The sequence below is a fragment of the Loxodonta africana genome, chromosome 15 (genome assembly GCF_030014295.1).
Source record: "Loxodonta africana isolate mLoxAfr1 chromosome 15, mLoxAfr1.hap2, whole genome shotgun sequence".
Classification (NCBI taxonomy): Eukaryota; Metazoa; Chordata; class Mammalia; order Proboscidea; family Elephantidae; genus Loxodonta; species Loxodonta africana.
Window position 1 is genome coordinate 67534281 of NC_087356.1, and position 9020 is coordinate 67543300.

Sequence of the window (9020 nt, forward strand, 5' to 3'; positions counted from 1 at the left end):
CTGGTGGGAGTTGGATAGAGAGCCACGGAACAGAGAGAGAAACAGAGGAAGGCAAGAGTGAAGGGAAGTGACTCAAAAGGGTCAAAACAGCGTCAGGTGGGAAGCAAGGGTTAGTGTGCACACATCCTGACATACGGTGGAGCAGGTCCTTCCTGTGGTCCCCGCAGGCTCCTACCTGCCCCACCCCAGCATGGGCTCATGATGCTGACCAAAGTCCTGTGCCAAAGGGCTGGGCCAGTGAGATGAGCTGGAACCAATACCTTCAGGATTATGAGTTCTCAGCAAAATCAAGAGCTGAGAAGAGACAGGGTGAGAGCCTATGAACTCGTGCAGGATGTTGTTGAGTGGATGTAGCTTTGCTCATCCTATCCCACAACCCTAGCACAGCCCTTACCTTCCTCCTCCCCCCAGAGCTCGGGAGACTTAAAATAAGAGCAAAATAAATGCTTTAGGGCAGGGCACAAACTCCAAAAATGTAATATACCCCAGAAGGGGTGGTAGATGCTTGGAATACATCACTGCTTGCTTGGGATCTTTGGAGTTCATCGCTGGGCCTTTGACGTACCATGGCATGGTGAACAGCCCTGACCTTCTACAGCCCTTCCTTTGGGCTTTCTGGGGGTCTGGGTGAATACTTGAGAATTCTATAAACGTAACTTAGGGTACTGAGTAACAGCAGTAAGAGAAGTATGTCTTCTCCAAACATCATTCTGCCTGTGAATCGCTGAGTCCTTGAGGACAGGGACCATGCCTGACTCATTTTGTACATGCTCACCCTGTCCCATCCAGGGAAGGACAAAAACACACTGAGCACAGGAGTGAGAGGGTAAGACCCCACTGAGATGCTATTTTCTGCACCACGAGAGAGGTCACTGGGCCTCTGCTCTTCTACTGGCCATCAAGCCCTAATGCTCTACCTGTGCTCAGGGGCCTATGGCATTAGCCAGGGCTATCATGAAAGAAAGGCCAAGAAGGTTCCTGTGTCCACCGTAGGGATAGGAAAGGAGGAAGGACAATCTTGAGCTAGAGTGGACAGATGGAGAAAGGGCACCATGCAGACAGGTAAGGTGCTGGGAGACAGTACTGAATCCCTGACACACCTGGCTGGGCTTGCTAAGAGATGTCCATTCCCATCCCCAGAGACACTGAGGTCAGGCCCCTGAATACTTGGTCTGTATGAGAGCACAGGGGAAGAAGGGGCCCTGAGAAGGAGACAGAGAAAGACATCCATTCGAAGAAGGAGGGATGGGTTCTGCCAACAGCCTCCCTTCCCCGATTTGTATCTCTCCTCCACAGTAACTTCTCTGGGTCCATGGCCAGGCAAGGGGCATGCTGGGGGCTTTCCAGAATGTTTTACTTCCAAGGTCAAGCCTGTACAGAGGCCACAGGGTCAGGACCCTGGGCAGATAGTCTTACCCGTGGGAATCCAGACCACGGGAAGGGAAACCTATCGTTGAGGTAAATATTACTGGCAGCTGCGGTACACTGCGGGGTGGGAAGGATGATTAAAGACAGACGTCAGACTAGGATCTCACTACACACAGTGAATAACACGTGGACACACAGACATCCAGTCACACATGTACATAAAGAGAAAGACAGATTCAAAGATGCCACGCAGAAATACTAGAGTACGAAGAAACTTTGACCGGAAATACACATCTACATAGACCAGGGAACCCCCTGGGTCAGAAATACTCAAGTAGACACAGGCAGAAATACACAAGCACATACAAAGCTGACTTGCACACATAACAAAAAGATACAGCCCATCTTGTAGACTCACAAACATATGCAGTCCAAATTCATCCTTCAAAGCCCTTTTCTTCTATAAAGCCTCCTAGGCCACCTCAGAACCAGGCCTGCCCATCCCTCCTCTAAACTCTCCTTTGTAATTTCTGTTTCACTGCTTGTTCTTTAATAGAGACAGCAGTGGATTCACGTGCATACCCCTGGTCTCACCAACTTCTCTGCATGCTCTTAAAAAAATGTCAAGGGCTTGCAGTAGATCTACTGCCCTCATCCTTCACCTATGCACCCATCTCCACAAGGGCCACCAATTTACTACTGCCTCCATCCCTGCAGGGCCCTGCCCCCAGCCCCTTCAACACAGCAGATAGACACACCTGCCAAGGGCACTCTCAAGGCACCATGAAGATGCAGGCCTTGGTTGCCCAGGAGGGAGGCCATGACGCATGGCATGTCTACATGTGTAGTTCTAACCCAAATCTTAATGTTAACCAGGATTACACACCTGTCAACCCTACCCCCTACTCCAAACCTATTTCCAGGGACAACTCTAAACCCGTAGTGCTTTTAAGTGCAAACTTTGGAATAACTGTACCTCAGGAAGGTAAGAAATGAATTCTTCCAAAAGCCTGAGTGAGCTTGGAAGTGGATTCTTCTACCTTCAAGCCTCCAGATGAGAACACATCCTAGTGAACACCTTGATTGCAGTCTTGTGAGACCATAAGCAAAGGACTAAGCTAAGCCCTGCCTATACTCCCGACCACAGAAAATAGGGCATAATAAATGGGTATGGTTTTAAGCCACCAAGTTTGTGGTACATTCTTACACAGCAGGAGATAGGGAAAAAATAGGGAAAGAGAAGGCATCTAGGGAACCCTTTTCCTTCAGCTCTCTATAAAGATAAGTATCTCTGGAGGGTCCACAGCCTTCCTAATAAGCCATGGCTCCCTTGTGCTGCATGTTAAATGGAAAGTAACCTTGAGTGTCTTCACCTGATAATTGATATGAGCGTGGCATATGTTGGAAAAAGCTAAAAACAACAGCAACAACAAAACTGACAGTGATTTGCAGAAGAAGGTGGGAAGGTTTTCCCCAGCAGCAATAAAGTAACGAAAACTTGACAAAAAACCGTAGGTTTAACAGGTAGCTCCAGATTTTCTTTGAGCTCGGAAGGGAGGAACAATCTAAATAGGATCACAAGGAGAAAATGTTCAATAAATATTTGTTGAATAAATTTTGCAAAGATGATTGGAGAAAACAAAGGGTTTACTTGAGATCATAGAGCCAGTATCCCCAAAGGGGCTCATCAGACCAAACCTTGAGAACTTGTTTCTAGAAACTACACAGTCACCAGCTCATCATATCCACTCTGCTTCCTCAGAGGTGGAACCTAAGTTGTGAATCAAGGCTAGGAAGGATAAGAACAGGTAACCCATACAGTAGCTATGGGTGATTTCTCTGAGCATAGGAAGGGCTGCTAAGTTTTGGGATTTAGCCAGTTTCCACAATCACGATGACAAGGTCAACATCACCTGCATTTATGCGATATCCTGTAGTACTCTGTCCTGGCCCACAGGAAAGCAGCTGACCTAAAGGCACTGTTAGGGATTGAATTGTGCCCCCCAAAAATGTGCATCAACTTGGCTAGGCCATGATTCCCAGTATTGTGTGGTTGTCCTCCATTGCGTGATCTGATGTAATTACCTGTGTATGTGTTATAAATCCTAACCTCCATGATGTTAATGAGGTAGGACACAATCTATAGGACTTGGTCGTATCTTGAGTCAATCTCTTTTGAGATATAAAAGAGAGAAGCAAGCCGAGAGGAGGGGGACCTCATCACCATCAAGCAAGAAGAGCAGGAGGGAAGCACGTTCTTTGCATCTGGGATCCCTGCACTGAGAAGCTCCTAGGCCACGGGAAGATTTATGACAAGGACCTTCCCCGAAGCTGACAAAGAGAGAAAGCCTTCCCCTGGAGCTAGCACCCTGAATTTGGACTTCTAGCCTCCTAAACGGTGAGAGAATAAATTTCGCTTTGTTAAAGCCATCCACTTGTGAGATTTCTCTTATAGCACCACGAGGTAACTAAGACAGGCAGTAACCAAAAACTTGAAAATGCATCTCTTCTGTCCTGGATTTGATCTGGAAGAATGTAGCACAAGCAGCACTTGTATATAAGGGTAAAAGTTTGCAAGGTAGCAGACAACTGGCTTCTAGAAGCATAGGCCTCAGGAATAGCAACTTCATCTAACACAGAAGACCAAGGGACTTTGGGAAATCAGCATAACTGGAACCTCTAAAAAAGTTAGTATACACACACAGACATTCTGAGTGCTCCGTGCACATCTGGGTGATCCAGATCAAATGAAGCTACAAGTGTGGCCAGTTTCCCCAAAGGTTATGGACAAACTAATTTGATAGAGTAAAGGCAGAGGGACTAAGAATGTGACTGCCAGAAGAGGGAAAAACAGTGACTAAGTGTCAGTGTCACCTCTGAAAAGGCATAAAACCAAAAAAACAAAACAGTGGCCATCAAGTGGATTCCCACTTACGGTGACCCTATGTGTTTCAGGGTAGAACTGTACTCAGTAGTGTTTTCAAAGACTGTGACCTTGCAGGAGGACATCGCCAGATCTCTCTTTCGAGGTGCCCCCAGGTGGATTTGAACCACCAACCTTTCATTTAGTACCTGAGTGTTTAACCATTTGAGCCACCTAACCCGTTGCCATTGATTCCGACTCATAGTGACCCTATGGAACACAGTAGAACCGCCCCATAGGGCTTCCAAGAAGCAGCTGGTGCATTTGAACTGCCCACCTTTTGGTTAGCAGTTGAGCCCTTACCCACTGCGCAACCAGGGTCCTTGAGCCACCCAGGGACTCCATAATATACGTTAACTCCTGTAAGTGCACTGCAAAGCTATAATTTGCCCCTTATGGCTCAAAAACTGGCAGTATATGAACTCAAGAGCATAAAACATTCACTTCTTTAGCATAGTGCCTGGCAAGTTGGTAGCACTTAGTAAATACATCTGGGTCTCTGAGGTGATTACTGGGAAGGGGAGAAGGTTATGAAGCAGAAAGTTGTAATGGGAAAGATGATCATGTCTCCACGGATGGTCTTGGTTCCTTGGTCCAAAGCTTGTGAGCAATTTCTGACAGAACTTGGCCATTGAGATCGAAGCGTGGAGTGGCTGATGATATTCCTATTAGAAATGAGAGTAAACCAATCTGGGAAATGGGGATACCAGAAAGAAAGCAGCTCTGCTTGAAGACAGACGTGAGATTGGGAGACAAAAGATTTTGAAACGAAAGAGATAGGAAACTTTTTGCATAAATAAGATCCATTTAGGGGCAGATACGGGAAAAAATAAATGTGAAGAGTGCAAGAAATGGGCCTAGGGAGGTCCTCTCGTTTATGTTTGCAGGGGGAGAGTGTCACATGTGACAAAGTAGAAGAATAAGAATGTGATCAGAGAATAAGTGGAAGATCAGAAGCTGAAAAATCCAGGCAGTAAGGATATCGGTCAGCTTTGAAATGAATATATTCAAATGGATCTGCGGTGAGCTATTCTCTCCACATTTATTTCCTTTTCAGATAGTGTTTTTGAGAAGATTTACAGCAACTTGCTGACATCCTTCACTTCCATGCTGGAACTATTTGCAGAATATTTGTGATTGGTCTAGAATTAAACCGTATTCTTAGGATCTGTATCATCTTAATATTCACCTAACAGACCGGGCTTGGTTTTTCCTCTCACTGCTTTAATCCCCAGGAAGGCCACTGCTACTGAGGAGGGTGTATTAGTTACCTAATGCTGCTTAAGAAATTGCCCCAAAACTTAGTGGTCTAAAACAAAAAATACTATGTGGGTCAGGAATTTGGGAGTGGCTTAGAAGGGTGCTTCTGACTTCCATGAGGTTGCAGTCCAGACATCCGCCAGGGCAGCAGTCATCTGAAAGCTTGACTGGAGCTACAGGGTCTGCTTCCAAGTTCACTCACATGGCTGAGGGTCAAAGGTTTTAGGACCCCAACACATGAGCCTAACCATTGAGCAGACTGAATATCCTCACAACAGGGCACTCTCTTCCACAGAGGCAAGTCCAGAGGCCGCCCTTGGGGGTCCGTAGTTACACTGAGGAGCCCGGGGGGACAAATACAGAGAGACTCCTGGGGAGGCTCCGTTCACACAGGGGTGCTCCATGGGGGCGGCTCTCCAACCCTCCTCAGGAACTCTCTCGAGGGGCCAGAAGCAGCAGACACATAGGATCATTCTCCTACACAGGGGCACCTTGGGGGCGGCCCTCATACAAACACCTCAGAGTCCCCGGAGGGCCGCCCGCAGCCCTACCCCTTGGGGTGCCCGCCAGGTCCCGGTGTCCTCGCTCCCGCTTACCGGGATGTCCGAGTGCGGGACGCGGCTTCGGGGCTGACGGGCTCTACACCGCCGGCCTCCAGCCTTCATTGGCCGCTCGGCGGGCCTGCGTACTGGGTCCCAACGCCGGGAGCAGAGAGCGCAGGCGGAGCTGCAGACTGAGGCGGCAGCGGCGTGGGGGCGCGCGCCCGCAGCACACCCAACAACCACGCCCCCCGCCGCCAGCCGCTGCGGCGCGCGCGCCCGCCCCTCCCCGCCCAGCCGGCCACCGGCGCTGTGGAGCGAGGTGCTAAGGGACCGCTGGAGGGCGGCGGCCTGGCCGGGACTCGGCGTCGCGCTCCCATGAGCCCTCGGCCCAGGTGCCGATGGGCGTCCCCAGCCTGCGCCTGGCACTGCGGCGGGGGCACTGAGCCAGCCTGGCCGCCTGGGGCAAGGTCGGTGTGGGTCCCAAGGAGGCGGCCCAGGAGGGGGGCGCCGCAGGAGGCCGAGGCCGCTCACAACTCCTGCCCACGACAAGGCTAGGGCGGGGGTCCGGTGCGTCCTGCCGCGGGCATCTGCCTGGGGGCGGGGGGCGAAAATGACTCTGTCAGCCGCCCAGGCCGGTGCCCTACTTCCCCCCCAGACTCTGCTGCCCACCCAGGCTTCTGGGCCACTGGTCACCGGGCGCTTATCTTCCAGAATGCCATCCGTCCCCCCATCCCGAATGCCAGTGCCCAAGAGTTGGCTGTTTTCTGAGACTGTTGGTCTTCCATCTCCAGCAATAAACCCATACCCTATTGTAACCCACTTTTTGCTGCAGCAACCTTGCCCCTCTGCAGTTCTGAGAGCTATAAAGTGCATTACATTAAACTAGATGCTTTGAAAAAACTGAGAGGAAAAAAAAAGAATGTTAAAAGTCTTAAGCCCCTAACACAAACTATAAAGCAGTAATTGAAGAAATACAAATACGCTGAGGACCTTTTTATTAAATTTATATTTTATGTATATTTTTAAAAAAATGTTGTGCTTTAAGTGAAAGTTTACAAATCCAATCAGTCTCTCACAGAAAAACTTATGTACACCATGCTATATAGACTCCCAATTGCTCTCCCCCTAATGAGACATCCCGCTCCTTCCCTCCACTCTCTTTTGGTGTCCATTTTGCCAGCTTCTAACTGCCTCTACCCTCTCATCTCCCCTCCAGGCAGGACATGCCAACATAGTCTCAAGGGTCCACCTGATCCAAGAAGCTCACTCCTCACCGGCATCCTTCTCCAACCGACTGTCTAGTTCAATCCATGTCTGAAGAGTTGGCTTTGGGAATGGTTCCTGTCCTGGGCCAACAGGTCTGGGGGCCATGACCACCGGGATCCTTCTAGTCTCAGACCATTAAGTCTGATGTTTTCATGACAATTTGGGGTTTGCGTCCTACAGTTCTCCTGCTCCCTCAGGGGTTCTCTGTTGGGTTCCCTGCCAGGGCATTCATTGGTTGTAGACTGGCACCATCTAGTTTTTCTGGTCTAAGGATGATGTAGTCTCTGGTTTATGTGGCCTTTTCTGCCTCACGGGCTCGTAATTACCTCGTGTCCTTGGTGTTCTTCATTCTCGTTTGATGGAGGTGGGTTGAAACCAATTGATGCATCTTAGATGGTGACTTGCTAGTGTTTAAGACCCCAGAGGCCACACTCCAAAGTGGGATGCAGGATGTTTTCTTAATAGATTTTATTATGCCAATTGACTTAGATGTCCCCTGAAACCATGGTCCCCAAACCCTGCCCCTGCCATGCTGACTTTCGAAGCACTCAGTTTATTCAGGGTACTTCTTTGCTTTTGGCTTAGTCCAGTTGTGCTGACCCCACCTGTATTGTGTGTTGTCCTTCCTGCCACCTAAAGTAGCTCTCATCTACCATCTAATTAGTACATGCTGCTCTCCCATCCTCCCTTCTGCCCCCCTCTCATAACCATCAAACGATATTTTCTTGTCTGTTTAAACTATTTCTCGAGCTCTTATAATAATGGTCATACAATATTTGTCCTTTTGCAGCTGACTAATTTCACTCATCATTATACCTTCCAGATTCCTCCATGTTATGTAATGTTTCACAGATTCATCACTGTTCTGTATCGATGGGTAATATTCCCTTCTGTGAATGTATCATAATTTATTTATCCATTCATCCGACGATGGGCACCCTGGTTGCTTCCATCTTTTTGCTATTGTAAACAGCGCTGTAATAAGCATGGGTGTGCATGTATCTGTTCATGTAAAGGCTCTCATTTCTCTAGGGTATATTCTAAGAAGTGGGATTGCTGGATCCCATGGTAGTTCTATTTCTAGCTTTTTAAGGAATCACCAAATCAGTTTCCAAAGTGGTTGTACCTTTTTACATTCCCACCAGGAGTGTATAAATGTACCAATCCCTCCAGAGCCTCTCCAACATTTATTATTTTGTGTTTTTTGGATTTGCGGCAGCCTTGGAGTGAGATGAAATTTCATTGTAGTTTTGGTTTGCTTTTCTCTAATGGCTAATGATCATGAGCATTTCCTCATGTGTCTGTTAGCTACCTGAATGTCTTCTTTAGTGAAGTGTCTGTTCATATCTTTTGCCCATTTTTTAATTGGTTGTTTGTCTTTCTGTAGTTGAGTTTTTGCAGTATCATGTAGATTTTAGACATCAAGTGTTGATTGGAAATGTCATAGCTAAAAACATTTTCCCAGTCTGTAGGTAACCTTTTTACTTTTTTGGTGAAGTCTTTTGATGAGCATAGGTGTTTGATTTTGAGGAGCTCCCAGTTGTCTAGTTTTTCTTCTACGTTGTAAGGAATGTTTTGTATACTCTTCGTGCCATGTATTAGGGCTCTTAACGTTGTCCCTATTTTTTGTTCCATGATCTTTATTGTTTTAGATTTTACAT

At 47.8% G+C, this 9020-nt stretch overlaps 1 long non-coding RNA gene across 1 annotated transcript in view; it reads right to left on the reverse strand.

Annotated features, from left to right (window-relative positions):
• LOC135227818 (uncharacterized) overlaps window positions 1-6249 on the reverse strand; it is a 43531-nt gene extending 37282 nt beyond the window's left edge. Inside the window, exon 1 of the long non-coding RNA XR_010318002.1 lies at window positions 6148-6249. This is a non-coding gene — a long non-coding RNA (uncharacterized LOC135227818). The remainder of the gene's footprint in view (window positions 1-6147) is intronic.
• Window positions 6250-9020: the final 2771 nt, after the last annotated feature.